This window comes from Chelmon rostratus, chromosome 5 (assembly GCF_017976325.1).
Source record: "Chelmon rostratus isolate fCheRos1 chromosome 5, fCheRos1.pri, whole genome shotgun sequence".
NCBI classification, from domain to species: Eukaryota; Metazoa; Chordata; class Actinopteri; order Chaetodontiformes; family Chaetodontidae; genus Chelmon; species Chelmon rostratus.
In genome coordinates, this window is record NC_055662.1 from 17,031,759 (window position 1) to 17,057,908 (window position 26,150).

Consider the following 26,150-nt stretch of genomic DNA (forward strand, 5'->3'; position numbering starts at 1 on the left):
CCCTATGATTAGAATGTGTGCACATATATCGCTTAATTATTAAAAAAAAATGATAAGGTTTTACTAAACCTTATCATTTCCAGAATACAAGAATTTAACATTATTTTTGGGATAAAATAAACAGCCTAATGTACAAACACTAATTTGTATCAAATGTTTTATGTATGTGGAACTATGTTTTGAATGTTGGTGACAAAACGTGCAAGTATAACTATGCTTGGTGCTTAATATTATTGACAAAGTGAGATGTTTCTGGATCATACTTAACAAATACATTATAGGATCATCCTGTTATTCCTGTTAAAACAGAGATTAATCTGATTGGTTGATCGTCAAGTTTGATAATTGATTGATTAATAATGGCAAACATTTCCCTGCTGTCAACTGCAAAGATTTGCTGTTTTTATTTTCTGTGACAGTAAAATGAATATCTTTGAGGTTTGGACATATTGGTTGGACAAAACAAGCGATTTAAAGACGTCAACTTGTGTTGTGGAAAATATTATGGAATTATGCAACTTTCAGAATTTTACTACATTTAACAGCAGATGAATTACCAATAAAAAGAAATGGTTGTTGTTGCCCTACTTTCATCCCACTGTCACTGTATATGATCAAGAATAGTTATTGTCTAGTTTTGAACAATGACATCACATTGTCTAGTCAGTGCCATCAGTTACTCCAAAGAATATGAGAACCCACTTCAAAATTTCTTGTTATAAAACTTAGGATGTGCCATATGTCACAATTTAGTGGTACACTTGCCTAACAGCAACAAGACTATGGATCACTGGTCAAAAAGAATTTGAGTGATAGGCACTCAGTGTTGCCACTAGCACTCATTCCTGAGTGATGTTTCAACTCAGGCAGAGACACAGAGTGACTGAATGACATTTATAGCTCTGGACTGGCTGTCTGGGCAAAAGCTATGTGGCCTGTTCGCATAAAACACAGAAAGTATTAGTTCACTGCAGGAGCTGCAGTTGAGTTATTACACTTTTTGTACATAGAGGTCTTGTTGTGGGTGGAATAACCAGCCTCTTTTCTATTTTCCACCTTCCTTTGAAGGATTGTCCATCTGCCCTGGTGGGAGGCACTGATCCATCCTTGCCCCGGCACTCGGTTCAACGTCAAACCACCAAACTGAAATGTCACTTTAACTTTCTGCAAGCACTTGTCACTGCAGGACTAGCTTTGTCCCCAGGCTACAGCTGCAAGTTTCATACAGCGTGGTGTCAGAAAGGCTATTCTCCCTCCATCTCACATTCAGATCTTATTCACCTATCTCCTTTAATGTGTTATTCCTGCGGTTAGGTGGGTGAGGGTCTCTATTCACTCAAGGGATGCCAAAGACGAATCATTACACTACTGCCCCTAGTCAGTCACATGCGCGCGCACGCACACACACGCACACACACACACACACACACACACGCACACACACACACACAGACAAGCAAGCAAGCATGTGCCTCTACATGCATTTGCAGACACACACACACACACACACACGCACACACACACACACACACAGACAAGCACGCAAGCATGTGCCTCTACATGCATTTGCAGACACACACACACACACACACACACACACACACACACACACACACACACACACACACTCTATCTCCAGGAGGGAAGGTAACCAATTTCAAGAGGCTTGACACCTGCAGCCACTTTCCCCTTCTCTCTCTCTCCCTACCTCTCTCTCTCTCTCTCTTTCTCCCTCTCTCTCTCTCTTTGCACCCCCATCTCTCTATCGCTCGTTCTCTTCTTCTACCTCAACTGTCAAGCCAGAGAGAAAAAATTCATTCTCAGTGAGGAAGGGAACCATTTGCAGGTCTGGAGAGAAGATCCAGTCCTGGTTACACTCTGCCCTTGAGAAGCTAGAAATCCACCATGACTCACATTGGTATGCACACATTTACAAGTTAATAAAAACTTCTTGTAATATGAGATTACAAGCAGATTGTGGATAAATTATGTTTTCACTATTAACTGGTAAATGATTGAGGCTCTTAATTATTTAATTAATCTGTCCTATTTGAGTAACTTTTATGTTGTAAAGAGTTGCACTAAAACAAATGTTTGTCATTGGCAGCTTAAACCATAGGCTCTGCCACACTCTTAGTCGCTGTAGCCTATTCTGTCGCTATGGTTGCTCCCCCCTTCAGCTCTGGCAACCAAATCATTGCTGGTTGATGTAAAAAACATCTCTACCAGTGCGTCAGCTGTGGGAATGTCACCACAGACACCAGATTTGTTGAGGGGCTTGAAAGCCACGGATGTTCATTTGTATTTAAAAGTTCTGCAATCCAACTTTAAAGCTGGCTCTTACGAGTTCCTGGAATAAAGTGAAGATGATATGATATGAACATATGCTAAATCCCTTTATGAACGTTTCATCTTGCCACTCTATGCCCTTAAATAAACTTGCAACCACCTCAATCTGCGCAGCATATTGCAACATATGGCGAGTTTACGATGACTGTCCAGTCGCAGCCACCAGCCAATATCAGCCAGTTTAGAAGTGAGGACCTGCCATCTGTCAAAAAGCTGATCACTGCTGCACAACTATATGATTTTGTGCCATAACTGAAAAAACACACAAACACTGTATGCACATGAAACGCAGGGAAACATAGGAATCACACACAAGGAGATGGCAGCAATGCAGAGAAAAGCACCTTGAACAAATCTAAAAGCTGGGAGGAAAACAACAGCAGCACGCAACACTCAACTTAGATTTTTCTCAATGATAAGACTCAAAGTCAAACTTTCAATCAAACTATTGTTTGGGTTGAACATGTGTTTGTGAAATAACTGACAAGTCTGTTTATTGAGTTAAATCGCCATGGAGAACAAGTATTGTTTTTCGTCAAAGATTGTTGGGAGAGAGATTTGGAAAAGGAAAATTCCACTCATATCTTTATTGTTCTGGTTCGATGTTATGACAAAGTGATAAAACAAAAAGAAAGAAAACACACTGCATCTCAGAATTGTATGAGGATGTGACAGCACTTAAACATGCTATCATTCCAACACCGGGCTAAAGGGAAAAAAAGTGGATTACAATCAGACCAAGGCCCTAATCAAACTCAGCTCAACCATGGAACAAGATGTCGCCACATCGTTTTGGCCGGGCTGCAACATTTCTGTAAAAGAATTGCATCCCATCTGTTCTGGTGGTTATAATTAGTGGTTAAACACTGAGGGGGGAAATTAATCTAATTTGACAAAGCAGCAGTCACGGAGTAAAACGTCCAGGCTTAGTGACAGGGATTATACAATGGAAGGAAATATCCACAGTCTATGATAATTATCGCACACAAAGTGGAAGAAGGGTAAAAACAGAGCAGGATACTGCTGAGTGGAAAGGGAAGACACTAAGCAACCTGTAGCACTGCTTAGTCAGTCTCTGCACACTCACACATGTACACTGCATGCATTAGCCATAATATTGGCATGGGTTTAGCACACATGAGAGGACATGATTTAACCATAATAAAACATCTTCATCACTGATACTTGTGCTGTTTGGGTTGTTTTCTTTTTGGATGATATATAATATACAGTATCTCTATTTCTAATTTTTACAAAAAAATGTGTGCATTTTGTTCATTTTTAGCACTTATTTACAGCAGAAGAGAAGGAAGTGACGATCCGCCCCAAATGTATCAATTTCTTTTTTTTTCTTGCATTAAATTAAGTAAGTTTTTCAAAGCAGTTAATAAACGTCTGCTGTTTAAATGAATTAAGCTTACAGACTTGAAGTGCTCACTTTATATGAGTCCTCAAACCTTCTCTTCATATGATGCCAGTAAGACTTTAATGTGCAAGAACTTTGCTGTGATATAAATATATGGTTATAAATTCTCTAGAAAATGAATAAAGTAATCAAACAGAAAAGGCCATTCATCCTTTCCAGTATGGCTGTTCCTCCAACTTCACATATGCATGCATAGTGTACAGTACACCATACAGGCATATTTAAATATGCTAACATATGCCTCCGCTTCCTCATGCAGTAGAAGAGGTGGAGGAGATGTGCTTTATGTTTAATGAGCCGTGTCTAAGGTGTAAATAAAACATTGTCTATCTCAGATGGTGGCTACGCTGCGGCACCTTCATGGCTTCATTTAATCCTTATATTCACCTCTCCTCGCTCTTATAGCCTCTTATCACGGCGGAGAGGGGATACTCCTCTCTCTCATCATCAATCATCGGAGCCCATGCCCTGTCACCCTGCTGGCAGAGGTGCTGTGCCGTGCGCTATTGTTTTGTTCTGTTTTGTTTGTTGTATTAGACTGGCTCTATTTTTAGTTTTGAAGGTCTTGTGGGTTGGCTTGGCACTCATAAAAAGCTCCACGGCGATCCAGATGAATGTTTACCTCGAGACTGATTCGGAAACTCTCGCAAAACTTTCAAAGTGGTTTGCTGTCGCCCTTGAAATTCTCAAAACAAGGACATTTAACTTCTGGTTATGAGGGGCACACTAAGAACAATGTTCCAAGTTATTCAAGTTCAGTTATCCTTTATTGATCCCCATAGGAAAATTCATTCTCTGCATTTAACCCATTCTAATTAGTCAGAGCAGTGGGCAGCACCATGAGCAGCAGCCAGGGACCAACACCAGGACCCAGGATTGTCTCGTTGTCTCAAATTACAAAAGAGAAATGCACAATCTCAAAAGATTTCGTTGAGTTAAGGTACATCTAAGGTACATCATTAAGGTACAAAATCTCTTCAAACAGGCATCTTCCCAGACGCCTTCAGAACAGCTGTTTTAAAATCCTTTTGGCATAAATATAAACAGATGAGCAATATTTTCTTGAAGCTAAACTGGGACAAAACTGAACCCTACAACAAAAAGAGAAGTGCTGTTTTATAACGTGGGGAAATGAACCAACTGGATTAAATTTACAAATCTTGGTGTTATAATTGATCCAGATCTAAGCTTCCAGTCCCACATCAACAAGGTGATGCGTTTTCCACCTTAAAACATGGCTTAAGTGTGACCATTACAAATCAAAAAGATGCCGAAAAACTGATTCATGCCTTTATTTCAAGACCACTCGATTACTGCAATGCATTTTTACTTTACTGGCCTCCCGAAAAAAAAAAAAACTGAGAGACTTCAGCCCATTCATAACTCTGCAGCTCAGCCATTAACCAGAACCAAGAGGAGAGAGCACATTACTCCAGTTTTAGCTGCTCTGCACTGGCTTCCTGTTACAGAATTGATTTTAAGGTCCTCCTCCCTGTACACAAATTAGACTTAATATATGTATATATTAAATTTTCATATATAAATATCAAAGGCTAGGACCAAGCTACATTGCTAACTCCCATGTTCATTATTTGCCTTCAAGAGCAGTGCGACCACCTGCTGCTGCTGGTTTATTGGAGGCTCCCAGCAAGAGCCACAAGAAAATCAGGGATAAAACCATTATCGATTACACCCCAAAGCTCTGTAACACACTAACTATAGATATCAGGGAAGCCAGCTCACTAAACATTCTTAAAGGAAAGCTAGAAAATCTCTATAATGCTCTTTAACTATCTATGACTTTCCTAATGCAGAACCGAAACCTTTGCACTTGGCCTTGCTCTTATGCACTGCTGCACCTTTTTTAAAATGCTGTATTTTACTTCATTTTGTGCATTCTAAGTACCCTATTTCTAACTTTAGCGTATTGCTACTATTCAGCTGGCTTTATTCTTATTGTGTATTTTCTTCCTTATTTTTATCCTATTTTTTATTATTATCAGGAGGATTTTATTCTCCATCTTATTTTACATTCACCTTGTATAAAGGTTGCTATACAAATTAGTTATTAATTATCATGACTATTAGTAGTAGAAGTAGTAGTAGTAGTAGTATGGTGCAAGAACTTGCTTCACAAAAACAAAACTGCGATTTATTCAATTTTTCAGTAGCAACAGACAGCATGAGACACACCAGCTATGTAGCAGATGTATTACTTGTATTAAAAATCACAGGAATCTCTGAGGTCTGAGGACACATTCGCGTACTGCAACATTCACATAAGCAGATGATAATCAGTACATGGATATACGCTTAAGTTTCATAAAGAGTGTGACAGAGTGTACAGAGATGAAATGTAGTTAATTATGATATGAAGGAGAGAAAAGAAAGCCTCTGCATAAACCCACTGCTTAGGTGTGTAAAGAAAATGTGACATGCAATGTGAGTTACAAAAGCCTTTTTCAGGCTGCTCAAGAGGCCAGTGTTGCAATAAATGAGAACGAATAATTTAAAGCCAAGTGTAGCCTATAATTTTAACCTCCACTTGAGAACAAAAAAAAAAAAATCACACAGAGCCAACAGGAAACACCTGACAGCAAGCAACAGCCAAGGGTGCCAAACAAACCCTACTCAGTCCCAGCACTTACAGTATAATACTCATATATATAAGAGTGTTTCAGCAACAGTGAATCATCAGCATGAAAGTATCAAAATGCACAGCACCAAACATCAATCACAACATCACAATTACTGGCCATTCAGGTGCTGGAGGCAGGTAAATTACAGCACAAAGGAGCAGACAAAGGAGCAGCAAAACAAGCAGATTCACAGGGAAGCCATAAAAACAGCCCATCACACAAACACTGCGCACAGCCATGACATCTACTCAGCACTGGAAGTCAGGACAAGAAGCAAGTACTTAGCTTTGCTGAAGTGGAGCAGCCATCCTCAGCATGTCACCCTTTGGGGAAAGTCTCCGTGCTGGAGAAGTGACCGTTGATTATGACGAGGCATGGCATTGGATCCTAGCAACAGCAGCAGCAGTGGATGTGCTACCCAAACACCATTATTTCCTCCTCAAAGCCCTTCTGGAGAAACATGTTCGGACTTTTGAAAAGGCCAGCTAGCTCTGGAGAGGCAACTTTTTAAGCAGCAGCGTTACATTAGAGTTAGCGGCTAAGCGGCGAGCTATGTGAACAGGCCCGTGACAGGCAGGTCAAACAGGCCGCGAGACAGCAAGGGGCGTCGCGTGCAAGTCGCTGAGACTATAGATAAGGTCACGCGTGAGTGGATGCGCTACAGGAAGTAGGTAACGTTAGCTAACTGAGCTCGCTCGCAGTGTTCACCCCATATATTTATAATGACAGGCATCGTAACAGCACAGAGACCATCGAGCGACAGGTTTGTTAATTTAAAAAATGTAAATCCTCACATAGTTTTCTTCTTATATGTAATTAAAAAAGGCATTCAACAATATTTAACGCGAGTTAAAAATATTAATGTTTTTAATTATCTTTAATTAATTATTTTATTTATGTATTTATTTCGTTTTTTAATGCAACATTTCTTTTCAGAGATACGTTTACATTACGTAATCTTTATCAGCACACTTTTATTCCGTGTCTGTATTTTTTTCAGTATGATATTGTGTATACACTTGTTGAATAAAGTTGTGTTTGAAAAAAAACTGATGCGCCTCCTACTCAAGAATCACATAATAACTACGCAAAAAATCTTTAATCTTTGTTGTGTCTCATATCATGTTCAGCTTTTGTACAAGTAGTTGAAATAATCAGCATTTTTCAGCACAGGCAATGTTTTCCTTTACTCTTCAGTCAGCCTTCAAAATGACTTTATCTATAAACGTAATTAAGTCAAAGGACTCTATAATTTGTACAAATTGAAGCAGACAACTAGAGCTTTATTATGTTTATTATTTGGTGGTTTTGGTCACAGTTTTTGCATCAGTTGAGACTGTCCATTACAGTTCTGGATAAATACATCATAAGATAGCTACAGTAGGATCACTGACCAGCATTACATAAAGAAATAACTTTATTATGCCTAACATAATAATTTCATTTGTTCCTTGTAGATGACAGAGTGATTCAGTGCAGTGGTCAGGTTATCAGTACATTTCATGGTTACATACTGCAGACAAACACTGAAATTCATGCACAGTTCAAACTTTCTAATTTGCCTAGCGTACATGTTTATGGAATACAGAAGGAAACAAGAGCAGTCAGAGAAATACATGTGAACAAAACTTCACACTCATGCTTGAATATTTTTATTTCTTCACAGAGAATTGTTTAATGGTCCTGTGACCTGACCTACATCAGTTGTCCTATTTTTAGAGGCTTCATGCGTACAAAACCAGATATGATCTTATAGCTTGGACCCTTAGGGAAATCAGGTAGTGTTCTGTTCAAAAAGCCAGAACACAGGACACGCCTGGTAGGAGCCAGAGAGGCATGAAATCCAAATTTTACTGTTCCTGTTACAGTGAGCAGACCAGGTCCACCGGTCATCTCTGCCATACCAAGATTAATAGCTCGTCTCGCAGGTTGGGTTCCCATTACGTAGTTTATCCGTCGCCACCTCGTTATGGATACATCTTTCACTGTCAGGCAGCAGAAGAAGGCAGTCGAGTCGTCATAGCTCTGCAAATCTCGCTCACATAAACCTGATATGCGCTCTACAGCACATGGCTAAGACCAGTAAAGCCTCATCCCGCCCACATACGGTCAAAGCACTGCATGCATCTATAGGCAAATGCTGCACGTTTTCATTGAGACACCTCTCTTATGCTCACCGTTAAAAGGAAATCAATCTTGATTGTATATTAAGAGCTTTTTAATGTGACTAATGTTGACTTTTCTCTTCTTTAACGTGAAGCTGTTGCAAATGAAGCTGTAACATCCAGCATTGTGATGACTGTGATCCTTGTGATAATGTATTGTAACCAAATGGATGATACAAAACAAACCTAAAACTTTGAAAGCCAAAGCACAAAGATGATCAATAGGCCTAATTATGTTCATATAGCCATTTTCTCCTGAAAGATAGCACTGTAAAAACCACACACACCATATGTTTACACCAACCCCCATGGCATATTCTGCTTTTCCTCATGTTTTTAAAATGTGCTGTTAAAGTGTGAATTTGTGCTTTTGTGTGTGTAAAAGGCCTGTTGGTTGTCAAAATATTTGTCCGAACGATGTGAAGTGGAAGATTTCCAGGCAGAATTCACCGTCTGATAGCTGGATGAGGGACTGTAACTAATGGCCTGGTGTCAAGCCATGGATAATGTATGGCTCCACATACAGTTGGATAAATAGGATACGGCCAGTGTGTGCATGAGCATGTGCGTGCATGTGCACAGTGATGAGTGATATGCAGCGTGTGATGGTGATATACTGTCGTTTGTGTGTGCTTATGTGTCTCTGTTTGTGCCCACATGCTTGGTTGGTCATGTGTGCGAGGAAGGATGCACCATGAAGATGTTTGTCAGATATTCAAGATTTTTTACCCAGAATTCCAGGCCTCTGCGCCTTGTCTCCTGTGGCTCTGATGAGTAGCTCTGTTAATAATTCATGGGGAATTCTACATGCCGAATGGTAAATTATTGTTTTTGTGGACCCATTCATCTTCATAGTGACTAATTTGCCCTGTGTTATAATGGCACTGAGGGCTTTGTGGGTGTAATGGGAGTCAATGACATTTTCTGGAGATGTGATTGCTCTAGCTTTTTATTTTTCCTGCACACACAGATATGCAGATGCTCATGCACATGGCACACACACACACACACACACACACACACACACACACACACACTGCACAGATTTGTGAGCAGTTGGAGTTCATGTGCATGGAAAAATCTCCTAAGCTTGAGTGAATGTAGGCACTCCGTCCCTCACATCCATCCGCCTATTTATCTAAGTAAGCTACATGTAAGCTGTTATTTATGATGAGACTCTGGAGAATTATGTGATCTAAGTAGCTTCTCTCTTATTATTGCCGTAATGCGCATTAAAGCATTAAAGCTAGCTGTGTATACTCTCCTGGTGGGTTTGTTCATCCATATTCATGAGGACGGGAGAATCTGAGGTTCGCCACGGTGTCAGTACATTAATCTCTTATACCTCTCTCTCCCTCTCTCTCTGCCTTTCTCCTGCGAGAGATTAGAGAGATCAGATGTGATGTAATGTAATAAACAGCTGTGATGGGCTGTCATGTCTGTATAATCTCTCTGGAAACAATTGGCCGAGACGTTGTGTGACATACAGATGACAAAAGTTGTGAATGCAACAAAGAGGCCCATTTGATGAATCCTGTGGCCACGGATGGCGTGCTTTCTATCTTATGACAACTCATTTTGTCATCACAGATATATTGATGTTTTCAAGAAGTGGTCTCGAAAGAAAGTTTTGGACCTCTAAATATTCATGTTTGATGTTCAAAACCCAACGGGTGCAAACTTTGAAATTGACAAACAGGAGAAAGGAAACAGAGACAGAGCCAATTTGTAGAACTTGTTTGATACACTGCATACACGTGTCAACAAGAACTGTAATAGTTTGCTGCAATCAATGAAACAAGCAGTTCTGAAAAACAAACAGAGCGTAATTGAAGAATGGCACTTTATCACAACTTATGGCTTTAACTGTAGCCATGGTTAGTGTTCCTGTGGGACGGGACCATACATACTGGATGTTCTCTGAAGGGAAATAATCAGATGCCTTCCGATGCAAGAAATGGTCATGGCTGAGTGAAGAGGGAAAGGATACAACATAAAGATGAGAAAGAAAGCGAAAGTGAGCGGTGGAGAAAGCGTCCTTCTCCTCCTCCATTCCAGGGTCCCTCCGTCCTGCTGACAGAAATACATTAACCGAGACACGCTCGCCTTGAAGTTCCTCCCTCAGCAGCTGCTGTCTCAAACATTTTATTGAGTTATCGAACAGAGAATATATATGACAAATGGAGTCAACAGACTGGGCTTTGGTTTACATCCCTATCCAAACACTCTGTGTTTACTCTAGGAAATCAAAGTATAAATCTGTTCCCGGCCCGTGTGCAGATCAATAATGTGCTTCAGATACCTTCAGGTGTCCGTCAACAAACACATGAGTCATATTGCATTGAATACTGAAACTCTTCGTCTCCGTTTAACAACTTATTGCACAGCCAAAGCTTTGTGTTATTAACCGAGTGACCTGTTTGTCATTTGCACAGGTTGTAAGAGGAAATGTGAGAAGCCTGTCCTCTCTCAGATAAGCCTCCAGGAGTCCCAAAGTAAAGCTAAATGAGAGGTGTGGAGGGACTCGGGACGTCAAAGCAGGCTGAGTGCATGTAAGTCGCTGCATTGTCGTTATGCTAAATGTACGACAGCGTGTGTTTACTGCATTGGTATTTGTGTTGGTCGTTAGCCCAAGAAGGGCTGACCAGTGACCACCACTGATTCACCAGAAGAGGAGGAAACCCTTGAGGCACAGACATCTGCCAGACTCGTTCAGAGCCTCATCCTCCCTCAGGCTGTATGGACGTCTGTCAGCACTATCCCCCTCCCACCCGGTTCCCCCTCTGTCCAGAGGTGAAACGAAAGGATGAGAGGGGGAGATATGAAGCTTTGACCAGAGGGAAAATGGATAATGTTGATTTTTCAAATAGCAGTGTGACAGCTGCATCCCCTAACTATCTAGCTGTGTATGTCTATGTGTTCACTGTTTGTGTGTGTGTTTACAGTTCATATTCTGTATGCACACAACACTTCACCGCGTGTATAAATGCGAAGAGTGCAGCTAAAAGAGTGGTAAGACCTCTCTGTGTCACCGGATGAGTCAGCATGTTGTTTACTGAAGTTGTTGTTGGAGCAGCAACAGAGCCTCACCCTCTGAGTCCCAGTGTGCCTCATTAGCTGCTGCCATTTCAGCTCTTGTTCCCTTGTTAATCACCTCAGTCGATCACCTCTCCGCAATCACTAAAATTTAGTGATTAAATGGAGAAAGTTGAAAAATGCTGCTCAGGGTAGATTTAGGCAGTTACAGCAGGAGAACACGCCTGCATCCAAAGAGTGTGGCCAAGTGTGTGCGGCGGGCAAGAGAATAGATCTGGAGGAGCAACGGGATTCAAGCCAGTGTGTTCCCATCTCAAAGTGACGGGATGTTACTTGCTACTTTAAGTTTTGTTACTGAACTACTCTTACCATCTTTGAATATTTTAACAGTCCTTTAGTTATGATCAATTGTTTTCATTTAGTTTCTATTGTAAAACCTGCAAGAAAAAATCTTGTTTTATGCATCATATTTTGCTGGTCATATGTTTTGTGTGTGAAACCTGAATCTGCATAGTAACCAATAGCCATAGGTGTGAAATAAATGTAAAAAAAAAGTACGGCGTACAATATTTCTCTATGGAATGTGGGGGAGTAGAAGTACACATGGAAATACTCACTTAGAGGTACCATATTGTAGAAACTGATATTTCCATGTGTTTTTTTAATAAAAAGCAGGCCTAGGTGCTTTATAAGCTGCATACTGTGAAAGTATCAAAATGCTCAATCCCCTAAGAAAAACATACAACCTGTATTCAGAAACTGTGCGTTTAAACGAGCCATCAGGACTTCCACAAAGTTGTCATGTCACAACTGCACAGTCACCACCCTCAGCCATGTCCCAACACGGCCGTGGTAGCATAAACAGACGCAGAACTGATACGGAAATGCAGTGGACGGTGCCTGCTCGGGCCTGTGAGAGCTGACAAGTCAGAGCAGACTGAGTGTTTCACACAGAGGGCGCTGCAGAAACAGACATGAGGAACATCAGAGTATGTAAACATTTTCTAGTATTCATCCAAAATAAAAGTATGAACCTGAGAATGAGCATAACCTTTAAAGTTCAAGTGATTCATAACCACACGTACTTGAATTAATTACTTTCCGTGAAAAAATAATCTAAAAATGGTCACAGCAAGAAGGTCCTGGGCTTTTATCTCCAGTTTACAGAGAACTCTTGCACATCCTCTTGGACATTCTCAAGGTTCACAGTTCATTTATTTGTCATTCTGTAACACTGGGTTGCACAAGAAATAATATTTTTATGGTGGAGTGCAGAGGATGAGTTTAAGAGTTTCACAGCCTGAGGAAAGACACTGCCCTGTAGTGTGGTGCCACAGCAGCGGATACTTCTGTATTGCTTGACAGGGCGAACAGGCTGTGGCTGGGCTACTTGTTGTCTTTTAATATCATATTTTACATCACTTTTTGCGATTTATGTATTGTAATAAACACCTGCTTCCATAAATGCATTTTTTGCTTTTTCTGAAGGGCGTTCACATGTCACTTGAGTAATGATGTTGAGTGGATGCTCAGATTTTGTGTGTGTGTGGGCACATGGTTCATAGATAGTGGCTTTAATGAGCATCATTCAGTCTCAATCTAATATGACCTTGTTGTTTTCTACCTTGTTCCATTTGGAAATTGCATTATCATTCAATAAAAAGCCAGTCTAGTGTATATATATATATATATATATATATATATATATATATATATATGAATACAGTTTTTTCCCCAATAAGCAGGCCACTTGAGCACAAAATGATAAAGGAAAACTGAAATTAGATCGAAAAACAACCACCTCAAAGTCACTGAAATGTTGTGTGTCTAATGTATCACCATCTGAGCCCATTACGCCTGACAAGAAGCAAGAAACAAGACTGTCAGGAATATTTCCAAGCACCTGAAATCTTTTTCTGATTAGACGTGTGTTTATATTAATTTACTTCGCTTACCATCCCTCCTGCCATTTCACGTCAAAGCAACATGACACCGAATCATTCACGTCCAGATAGCTTTTTTATGTACATTTTGTCAGCTCATTGGAAATGAGTAAACATTGCTGACGCTTGGTTAAAGGTGAACCAAAGAAATTCATAATTTCCAATTGGCTGTGCCACCTTCCATATCATCATTAGAGCTAAGAGATGAAATCATGAGAATGCTATATCAAAGGGAATAAGCACTAATATATCTCTTTTCATCCCATAAAACGATTTTCTTAAGCCATTCTCAACCTTGTTTGCTCTTAAGAATTTTGCTTTCAACACTGAAGGATTTGCTCTCCATATCTAAATTGAATTTGTCCTGTTTATCGCACTTTTTCAAACATGTGTGCTCTTTTATCTGTTCAAGTAAACACATCTCTTTGTAGTGCCATTTTTTTTTCCTAAACAGTTCTCTCTCATGTACGGCCACGTGCTGTCTCGTTCAAGGGCAGTTCACTCACCTGCGCTTCATCCTTGAGCGTAGAGTCCCCCCGGTGAGCGGAGCTGACCTCGGTGCAAATGCAGATGAGCATGTGGCCGGTGCCAACTCAAGATCAAGACCTTTGCTCCCTTTGGTTCAAACATGAGGGGTTATTTTAGCATCTACAGTTGTTTTTTTTTGTTTGTTTTTTCAGAATGAAAATATGTTGATACGTTTTCTGCCTCTCATCTGTCTTCTATCAGCACCCTGTCAGTCACTGGATGGATGCAGCAGTTCAGGAGTCACACTGACCTTGGCAAAAAGAGCTGTCCTCTCTAACACTCCTGCATACCAATATGTCTATGCTGTCGCTCTGAGAAGAGAATATTTGCTTTATTCTGGAGGTATTCTGAATTTTCCTGGCTTTTCTATTGAGTTTGTTAAGTTGCCGTCTAGTGGCAGAAAATGATGATGATGCCAAGAATGCCAGGAATTGCAATTGCCTATGAATGACATACATTGAATGTGTGAATACTCCAGCACACCCTCAACGACCAGTGTCACCTTCGTCGTCACGTGATTAACGTTGTGAAACTCTCTCAGTTTGCTCAGGTTTAGACACCAAAACTACTTGGTTGAGAGCAAGCTCATGGTTTGGGTTTGAAACGTTGCTGTAGTCCACGGTGAAACAAACAGCAGTCTACTGGGTGAAAGTCCTGTTTTTGTTTGACTTATCCATTCTCATACTAACCCTAAACCTCTCAAACATATTCATTTCTGCTCCATTAGTATATATCCAGTACAGTTTGAGAAGGATTATCATACAAGATTTTAGTTTGTTAAGGGCAAATTAGGGGTTAAATGTGGTTGCATCTTTTGGTGTCTCATTAAGAGTCTCATTAAGTGCCACTCTGTCCACAGCACTAACGGCAGGCCTTGTGAAAAGCAGAGGTTACATTCATTTCCTCTCTTTTTCTGAGCAATTTCTCCCACAGCACATCTGCCCCATTGCACTCAGTGGTATACATGTCGTTCATAGCACTGTGTGATAATGGCGGGTTTAATGTCACGTTGTCGCTTATTGAGGGCAGATAGACGAATCGTGTGGGAATTGCACAAAAGATTAAGTGGAATAATTATCCCGTGCACCATTATGAGTGACATGAGGTTGATTGGGAAGGCGGATGCCAGAGTTGACAATGTACATATCGTTTGAGAGTGTCAGAAGTCCTATTTAATTACAGGTCAGAAGCAATGCAAAGAAAAACCATTAATTTATCCAGTCCTCACTCTTCCATGTTACCTAGTTACTGCAGATATATGTTGATATGTGGGCATGCTGTTCACATTACAAATGTTTGTGAATCCTTGCTTGTTAAATGGCATTAGCTGATGGCAAGTATTGTAAATTATCTCTTAGATAATGCAGCAGCATAAACAATCACTTTAATTTTAGGAAATCCTTGAACAGCTGAGCTTCTTTGCATATTCCTTCATGTTATTTCAATGTGTCTCAGGAAATCAGTGTAACCACTGTCGGCTACATGATTCCCACTGCCACAATCTATTTCAATATCCTGTGAGTTTTATTTGACTGAATCTGCAACAGAAAAAAGGGTTGAAAAGGCAGTAAAAGTGTCTTCATTTCATCAAATAGCTTCTGTAAGTGAGCGTAATCTCACGGTGAGTTTCTGAGATCTAATTTTAGAATCCTTTAACTCTCCGGCAGCGAGAAAGCCAGTAATCATCTTTGACATGTCTGAGGAACCGATCACTTTCAACTTCTTTTTCACAGTGACTTGGAGTTTTTTCGGTATTTTTCCAACCTTTCCAATTTGTGTTTCTCAAGAATCAACAGATAAATGTAAAGATTTGTGATTTTTTTAAAAAAAGGAGACAAAAAGTTTAGCAGCATGGCTCAGCAGTTTGGATTTGTGTGGACCTAACTTCCCTCTTCATGTGGGCTTTCTGAGCGTGCTTTAGCTGAAGTCTTGTGAATTCGAACCCTAAATTGCTCCTGCGAGTGTGAGCGTGTGTGTTTATGTGTGAGCCCAGCAGCAGGCTAATGAAGTGTCCAGGGTGTTTTTCGCAGCGCATGGTGATGATAAGCAAGTACAGAAAGTGGATGAATGTTTACAAAAAGCCTTATAGATATAGCTACATGTGAGGAGAGCAGTGAAAAGGGGGTGAGGAGTTTACGTTTCACTTGCAGTTTCGGCCACGAGGTTGATGACTGACACCTCGGTAAGAGAGACAGGTATAAATTGCTCTTACGACTGGGATATAGTGAAAGATAGAAAGGAGAGGTGAATAACTTAAGCCTGGAGTGGTATAGAAAAGAAAGAGGAGTTGAATGAGGAGAAGACGAGTGGAAAATGTGCCCGCTGAGGCGTAAAATTAGCAATTACATTGGGTGTCATCAGTAATGACTATTTCAGTCCAGATATAGAGGGTTAATGTCCAACAGTGAGACTGTAATTCAGCCGTTACACCTGTGTTCAATCAGCCGGTCAGGGGAGGCTGTGGTGGAGCACAACCCGGCTCAAAAATCACACCTATGCACCGATAAGCCAAGATGGCCGCCATCTGCTGGGAAAGCTTTCAGAGGCAATTTATTTTTTAAGACCCATATGCTGACCTTGGTTGTGAGAGAACAAATTTGTATGAAACTACATCGCAGGTTTTTATCCCTCCGTGTGTGTGTGTGTGAATGTGTGGTCTGGTGTGTTTACGTGTTGCTGATTTTTTACTTTTTCCTTCAAAGGAACAAGTGCAACAGCTGAGTGTGGGATTTTAATTGCCTGAAGAAACAGAGGTCAGAGATGCAGTTTAAGCCGGCCGTGACAGGTGGAGAAACGGGTTTACTTCAGTTTGGTTTCTAACACAGTGGGTACTTCCACTGTGTCAATCCTCCACATGAATGTTATCACAGTTTCTAGCCTCGGCTTGACTGTGTCGTATCATCTGACAATCCGTTCCTCGCGAGGAAATTGTCATACAAGCTCTCTGGAAACCGACATCTTCATTTTCACATTTACACAACCACCTTCATGTCTGGCAAATCTGTCTACCAAAATAGTCCCGCTCATTTGGTTTGATTATTCTGCAGCTCTCATAAAAAATAACCATCTGTCCTTGGTTTCCAGAGGAAGCGCTTTTTAAAATCCCTACGCTTTCATTCATCACCATGATGTCACATCTATCACCGTGGCGACGGGAATACAAATGAGGTGGATGCGCACTCAGTGGCCCGCTGTAAATAATTTACTGTTTTGTTTTATTGGAAACAGAGACACAACATTATTTTCTGCTAGGACTCCCCTTGGCCAAGGTCTGCAGACACATTCATCCAGGATGCATCATATAGAGAAAGTTAAATCTCATTTTTATGTGTCTTTATTATGCATTATCACTCTAACCATTAAGGAGGGCTCTCACGTGGCCTGGACATGCACTGGAGTGCTGTTAGTGAGGTGACATGATACATCACTGCTCCTCAAAGCCATATGGTGAAAGCCTGGATATATCATGATGTATTAGTTATGTTTTAATAAGCCACATTTGGACATGCTCTGTTCACTGTAATGATGAATTACATGTTATCTTGCAGGCACCGGAAACCTGGCACAAGGACACACTCAAAAAACATACATATTATACATATATGGTTATGCACAGGCACATAGGCAAACACCCAGCTACTGCCCTCTCCATCACCCTTCATCACCCACCCCTGTGCCTTATTCTATAAGTCACTCCATCTCTATTCAAGCTGAATTTAAAACATTCCTTGGCAGAGCATGCATCCAGCAATTTAAAGTGCAACTCTGAACGTTAATCCTAGTGCACCAGTTCACTGACAGTGCTGATTATAAAAGCTTTAATTGCTAGCTTTAATTACCCAAGCATCGCGACTGGAGTGACAGTTTTAGAACTCTCCACTTTCTGCACCTTTAAACTTGCCAGCCAGTCGTAATCCTGTTGGGAGGGTGACATAGTGGAATTGGCTGTAGCCATGCTCCACAGTTACTTTTCAATAGTGCACAAACCATCTAATCAAACCTTATGAACTAAAGCGCACCCCAATCTATGAGACTGGCATTATAATGCCTATAGGTAACTTATTTTCATAGTCTTTAAAGCTGCACTAATCAATATCAATTTATTATTAAAAAGTAGTCGTAATGTGAAAGGTGTAACTCCTTGGGACGAACACAGAGAATGATCACCCAACTCTGCAGTTCTCCTCATTTTTACAGAGCATAATAGCAGCTTTCACCTTTTTGTTTTGTATCTTTGCATCTTTACTCTTTCTGCTCAGTCTCACAGCCCTCATTAACTGCCTTTCCAGCTGCAAGAGGCGTCTGTTTTCAGTGAAAAAGCTCTGATAAACCCACCGCACACTACCCTGCCAGCACCAAAGTACAGACAGAAGTTAGCCACAAGCAGCTAAAGAGTCAGCTATTTCCCTCAGGAGTTGGTGGAGGGCAAAAACAGAGCTGAAAGGAAAATGTTTGCTAGCAATTTTGATCTATTGTCTAATTTATGTTAATGTGATAATTTGCCTGTGTTGCAGTTCAGCATAGTGTGCTGCCCCCAAGTGGCCAGAAAATCAATTAATTCAGGTTTAAGAATACAGAAGCGTCTCTACGAACAACGTGTATCTCATTGTGCAGTCTGCTTGCCACACAAAGCAGACAGGCAAATACACAACATAAAAGCTATCAGTGCTAAGCGGGAGATTTCTCCAGCTAAGGCCTCACACAGCGAGGCATCGGCGCTTTAGTGCCGCACCTCCATTTCCTCTTGTTTCTTGGGCCCATTTGGCCAAGTGCTTCTGACATATCTCTCGTTCCCTCTCTTGCCCAAAGCAGCCACTATACCAGAACTATCCACCCGAAGAAAATCAATTTGTCTACCTCTGACGTGTGCTGCACATCCGTCACTTCAAGCCCCGGCTTGCTTGTTCATTTACAGAGGAGACTTCAGCTGGCCTCAAGCGTGTGGAGGAAGTGGACCGTTGTCAGCAAGCTAAAGAGCAATTTAAGAAAAGATGACCAGAGTGAACCTCAGCTGACAGGCAACACAAGTGCCACAAAAATTACATTTACATTACAGTTAAATTCTCAGTACGGCTCAACATATGGGTAAAGTTGGATGCAAGCGTGGTGGTAGAGTATATCTGTCTGACACCTTGTGATATAAAACACAACTCCAGTCACTTTCAAAGAGGACTTTATTTTCTTCATTTTTCCATCATGTTGATCTGTAGGAGTACACTCAGTGCTACCGTACAGTTCAGTCCAAAGTCGCCTTAAAGCAATTTAAAAATGTACTTTCGATGCAATAACACTCGCACTGCAGTTCCATGTCTTTTAAAAGCCGGACAATTTGTATGTCACCTAATCCGTTTGATAACTGTTGTCATTTTACACACACCTTCTTGTTCGCTCTTGAAGTGGAATAAAGTTCCACCCACAAAACTTATTTCATTTTGAACTGATTACTAAAATGTATTTTGCCATCAATAATCTCTGTTTAGGGTTGGAAAAAGTGCTGCTATGGGTGCCCTCTTTCTCAAAGATGCTTATTACTATAGTACAACTTGATGTTTCAGCGAGTGTGTTTACATGCACGTTAGTATTACAGTTTTCAGCCTTACCCTGTCTCATCTCGGTTTTTCAAACAAAGATATTATGTTAATTTTTTTTTAAAAAAAAGTTTTACAGTTGTAAATTTGTGATACATTTAAAATTTAGCTCAATTTGATGTCATAGTTTATTAGCAGCATCGTTTCAAAAATGTACTTCCAAATCTAAGATCACACCATGGCGTCAGCAAAACTCTTGCAGGTAGCATCGACGACATAAATGAAAAGGTGAGAACTTTTCATCATCGTGACTATTAACACTGACGTTCCACTGGAGCAACGATACCTCCAGTCAGCAGCCGTGGCAAGACCTGTTATAACCCTGTGACATTTAGTCTAATTGCTTAATACCTTGGATTTGTAGCCATTAATTAGACACATAATTAAAGTTAATTGCAAATGGGGAGATATATTTGAAATGGCACTCAACACTTGAGACTGATGTAACAAATAAATGTTCCTGTGGGTTATGATTATCACATGTTCGTAATTTGATATGGAGCGTAATTAATTAATTTAGAGCGCCATTAAAACATTTTTCTTTATTGTGCTGCTGTGCCATCAGTCCCTATTCACAAATTGCGTAGACATTGATTAAAGTTACCATAGAGGTAAACACAGTGTCACTTCAAGTTAGCTGTTTATGAATTACTTTTTTTTTCTTTTTTTTGTGCAACGACGTCTGTGCAACTTTCTCGTCCTAATTAGTGCAACAACAAATCAGTGTTTGGGCTAATAATTGCCATTTAAAAACGTCACAATAAAGCAATCATCACACATTAGGGTGCATAAAAGTCCAGTGTGAGTTATTGCTAATGTGGACAAAAGTGAACAGCAATAAATCATTCAAGTTAAGAGTTGTTGCGTTTTTTCCCACATCTGGTCAATGGTGTCAAAAATACTGTGCATCACAGACAGGAGTGGACGAGGAACAATGGCTCCCTAGTTTTACTGTTGGGACACTAACCTGACCGACCATGACTACGTTCTCTTGCTGCACCTGGACTTCTACCTGAATCACATGATGACCTCCCAGGAACCTTCTCTCTCTGTTTTAGCCCTATATTAAAGACAGCATTATGCGCTGCATAATAGTGCTCATAATCCTGAGCCACAGAAGCTACATTCAAGGGGTGGATGATGATGATTATAATGTGGCTGTTTATAGGCAGCATTATTACTAACTGACATGTGGAGAATAATGAAAGCTTTGCTTGATGTCTCTCTCTGAAACCTCTTTATGACAATCTACAGCTATTGTTGTTAACGATGATGAGAAGTGTAATGGGAGAAAAGTGAATTGGAGTCATGCAAGGATGCGATATGTGCTTGACTTAATTTGAATGTGCTCGGGCACTGCCACAGTGATAGAAAGTGACATCTTCGTGTGGGTGGGAACAGCGCGCTCGTCACTTGCCTCTGTCACCAGTCGCATATTAATGATAATTGTAGATATCTTAGGGAGGGATTCTTGATGTGAGTTGCATCAGCCGCACAGAGAAGTGGGATCATCAAATAGGTGTTGTAGTTGCATGTGGTCTTGGGTAATTCGGCGAAGGCATGCAGCATTACGGCTATGAAAAAGCAGATAAAATCCTATTTGACAAATGGAGCATAGCAGGCACAATGTGACATTGGCATCGCCACAGTTAAGACATCGTCTCACAGCTTAAGCCATGCTCTAAATATGAAGTCTTAACTAAATCTCTCAGCTTATCTGATAGCAGACACTTCAGGGAAAGTGCTGTGGCTATGAGTTTTCATCCCCACTGTCACTGATTTGTTAGGGCCACCTTCGCTGCTGACACTGATACTCTCCTCTCCTCTCCTCCTTAGAGTTGTCTATCTCATCCCCTCCCTCCTCCCAAAGCTTCTCCTCCTTTCCTTCTCTCCATCCATATTACCATGGTCTGCTGCTCCCCATCTCCTGTGGGGATTAGCAGGCTAAACACAGGGAGAGGCTCAGTAGCATATGGGAGACGGTCCCTGCTCGGATCGTAAATTCGTCCATGATTGAGGGGAGTAACGCCAGGCCCCTACTGGGCAAGCAGGAGTTCCAAGGCACCATACCGGGCAAAATGACCTCAAATTGACATTAAAGCGACCTTGAGTGGGACTTACTGTGTCAGCGCTCTTGCTGGAACACGATGATAAGGCGCCAGATTAACAGTTGAGACTCAGGGGGATGAAACCATCTTTCGGAGATACAGCGGATTAAGAGGGAGGAGATGCAAGATGCACATGTGCTCATGCACACATTGGCATGCATGATAAAGATGGAGACGTTTGGTCAGCAGCAGCTGCAGCATCTATTTTCATGTGATTTACTTGGGGTTATAGTCCATTCCATTTGTCACTGGTGGGCCATTTAGGCTAGGTGAGGAATGAAGGCAGAATTTACAAAAAAAAGATGGTTTAATCTGCCTAATGCAGAAATGCCATTAAAGCCTTCCCTCAAAGTGTCACTTGAGGCCAGAAGTTTAACTTTATATTTCTCTCATTAACAGCATGTGGAAGATCATCAAAGGTGAAAGTCTCGCTTTGCTGTTACAAAGTAAGAGATATTAGAGGAACACTTTAACTTAAATCAGTGGTTCCTGGTCTTTTTTGCCTGTGACCCCTCGCTATAAAGCGATCTTGTGACCCCTTGTCATTACGTGCAGGTCTGTACTGTATGTCTTGTGTGTTGCTCACTGGACTGATTTACTCCTCAGACTGAATTTTATTAGCTTCAGAGGCCGAAAAAGGCAAAACAAAGATTAGAGAAAATTCTCCTCTTTATTTCCTAAGATGGCTATTATCTTGTGACCCCTTGACTGTGAACCACTGTCGAAATGATGCCACAATATGGACAGACTTTTCCAAGATATGATTTGAAGACAGCACCAAATCTACCAGCTTACAGTGTGAAGCAATGCTAGACACTGTAATAACAAAACCTTACAGTATTCTGATATTAATCTTGTCCTCTGCTCTTTCCTCATCTGTCTTATACTAGATTGAGCCAATATCGCTGTCTCCTTTGGTTTCTGTGGCTTTCTAAGCCCTGTGGCTGTGAACCAGCTCACTCTCAGTCCTGCAGCTCTGAGGGACATGGACCCAGACTCATCAGACCTCTGCTCTGTCAACAGAAAAACATGGATGTTTCATGTTCTGCATGAGAATAATACCAGCTGACTGTGAAAGGAAGTTCTGTGGCTTCATCAATAGTATAATTACACTTAGGGAAAATATTATGTCATGCATGGCGATGATTGGACTCTGGTGTATTGCAATCAGTGAAAATGTGGCTCAGTGACTCCTCTGGCTAAGGCTGTGCATGGAGGCTCGGTGAATAACTGTAGATGAAGTAAAGACAAGGACATACGTGGATGATCTCATAAGGCAGACATAATGTTTATATTTAGGCTATGGATTAAGTGAGCACATGCATTTTATCAGGCCTATATCAGATTTTCCTTGTTTCAGCCTTTCCCATCCAAGCGTATTCCTAAGTGTTTAATTTATCTCATATTCAGAATATTGAGCAGTCAATATCGCATATCTGTCTACTCTCTTTTTATCCAATTCTGGGCTCGGCAGTCTCTCTCGCGTTTCCCCGATCGATTAAACCCTCTGAGTTGTGTCTGAGTGAAGCTATTGTCTCAACAGCGACCTGCTGACCAGATGCTTGCTGTTTTTATTTACTTTTAATGAAGACGAAAGCGGCTCTTAACAGAAGTGATGCAATAGGCGTCAGGCACAGCTGAGAGCTGTCAGCAGCACCTCCGTGCTGTACTTCAGGGCGTGAGCACATTCTTTAGCAGCCATAGCAGCTAGTGCCTTTTATTTACTTCTTTCTGGAGACCTAATTTGATTGGAGCCAATGATTTATATATATATACTGTATATATATATATATATACGTAGGGGCATATGAAAGAAGTCCATTAATAAACTACAGCACTCATAAAGTGCTGCACTGTATGGGAGTAAAATACAAAGAGAGTACTCCTAAGGCAGATTTGACGGTAAACATATTATGTATTCAAAAGACACTTTTATTTTTGAAATCTGGAAAAAAAAAAAAAAAATCTAAATGCAGATCTCCTCTCAAACCGTGAGCTCAATTTGTTTCATTTGACGCGGCTTACAAGCGAGGCTACTGGGCAACAGTTAGTGGTTCTCATTAAAGATTGTTCCTTTTCACGTTACATTTGTCTTGTGTTGCTGTAGCCAAGCTGAAAACATGCCCTCTGGAGTTCTCATCACTCACATACTAGCTGTGGCAGGACTGGCAAGCGGCAGCTCCTTCAAGGGTACTCAACAACAAAACATTTTTATACCATGTTTTCCTCTGTAAATACAAAAGAGTTCCTCTTCACCTGTCAACATGATTATCCAGTCCAGTGTTTCCCGCTGAAAGTAGACTGGTGGTCTTACTTTCCCACATGGGGCTGTGGGAAGTCTTGAGATGTGGGACAAAGGCAGCCCACAATCCTGCCTGGATTACCTCATGCCTTTGGTCCCTGAAGTGGCCAGTCAGTCTCTCTCTCCTCCCTCTTAAAATACAAGCAAGGAGTGTGAGTGAGTAAGGACGGAAAGGAGAAAGCATCCGAAAGAGAGGAAGAGCGGATCGTTGAGTGGGTAAGAGCATAAAAGGCGCTGGTAAGGAAACAGATTGAATGTGTAAGCTAAAAGAGAGAGAGAGAGAGCAAGAAGGGGTAACGACAGAAAAAGGAGGGGTTTGATGTTTAGTATTCATCCATGTTTGTGTGATTAGGCCAAGTAGGGCAATTAGGCCAGATGGAGAATAGAGATTGGGTCTAAACACAGGACTACTGATTCACATAAGAGTTTCCTCAGGGACACAGTTCACCTGGTGTGAACCTCCCATCCAGCGCTTGAAGGCAGCTGACCGCACAGCACTCAGCATGGCGGACACATTTGTGACGAGGTTCCCACCTACTACCAGCACGTACGAGCCTGTGGCCACTGACAGTCTGTTGTTTACCAGAGTGAGTCACCAAAGAAACTTCTGCTGTCTCATTTAGAATTGTTTCATAATGTGCATTTAGCATTTTCTCGGAGGACATATTCAGTTTCAGATCCCTTTGCTGCATTAAACTGGCCTGTGTGGTAAATATGTTTCATTACTGCTGATAGTAGACAGCTGTATGTTAAAGCAGCACCTTTTTGTTGTGTGTGTTTTTGGCCACTTGGGCACAGAACTCCACAAAAAGGCTGAATAACACCCTCAAGTTTTGAATATATGGCCTATTAAAGCTGATAAGGCTATGTTACTGGAGCTGCTGGGCAGCTGGCATACAGTGGGTTTATCAGAGGTGTCTGCTGCTGCTGACTCAATGAATCAAAGCCAGAGAAGATGTGGGCTGTGCAACAACAGCAATGAGCTTAAAGAGTAGCGTACAAGCCGGCACCCTGATGAACAGTTACGTCATACAGTGTCGCTAGACACAAAAACATCCACTGACTGTCTTTAGCACGTGCATCCATCACTCACTGTCACTGTTAACACACACTGTAAATATATATTGTTAATTATTTATGTTTGCACTTAACTTGTTGTTCTATTTTTTTTTTTTTTTTTTTTTTTTGCAAGTACATTGAATGCTGTGTTTAAGTCAAATACAGGCATACGTGGCCAATAAAGCCAATGCTGATTCTGATTAAAAATAGTAACCTAACGGAACCACTAGAGGTCAGCAAAAGCAAGACTTTCAGGAGGCGATGGACCACAGAGATATTGAAAGGCTCCGTAGAGCCGAGGGGAACTGCAGACTTGGGTGATCATTTTCTATGGATTCATACGAGTCACTCCTTCGATATTACACCGTTATTTGAAATATTCATTTCAATGCAGCTTTTAAGTCGACACTGAAGATTTTTCAAACACTATGAAAACAAAACTAGCACTTTTCTAGTTTTTATAACTCTTCTCCTTGCAGTAACCATGTATCACTTCCCTTTATCACTGCAGGGACCTTAAAGAAGATGCAGATTTTAATTATCCACGATCTGAGCTTACAGACTGAATGTAAACTCACCACTGAGTTCACAGGATCTAAGGCTTCATTCACTGTGTAGCATTCAACAGGTACTATATGGTTAGTAAGGACATGTTCCAGCAGTGCTGATCATTTCTACACAAATTACATGAATTTTGCATGTCTGTGAAGACTCTCAGTCATCCAGCTCACGGTTCCCCTCTTGGTTGAACCAGCTGCCCTTGATTCGGCCATCCTTGAATATTTTGTTGCGTCAACACTTTTCCATATTTACTGTAAGGAGTGTTATCTCCTGTTAATTAAGAGCCGTAAGAGATATAATATCATACACACACACCCACACACAGACACACACACACACATATATATATATATATATATATATATAGAGAGAGAGAGAGAGAGAAAGAAAAAGATACAGTCGATTAAACAACACGTCTCATTTTACTCCCAGAAACTCCACAGATT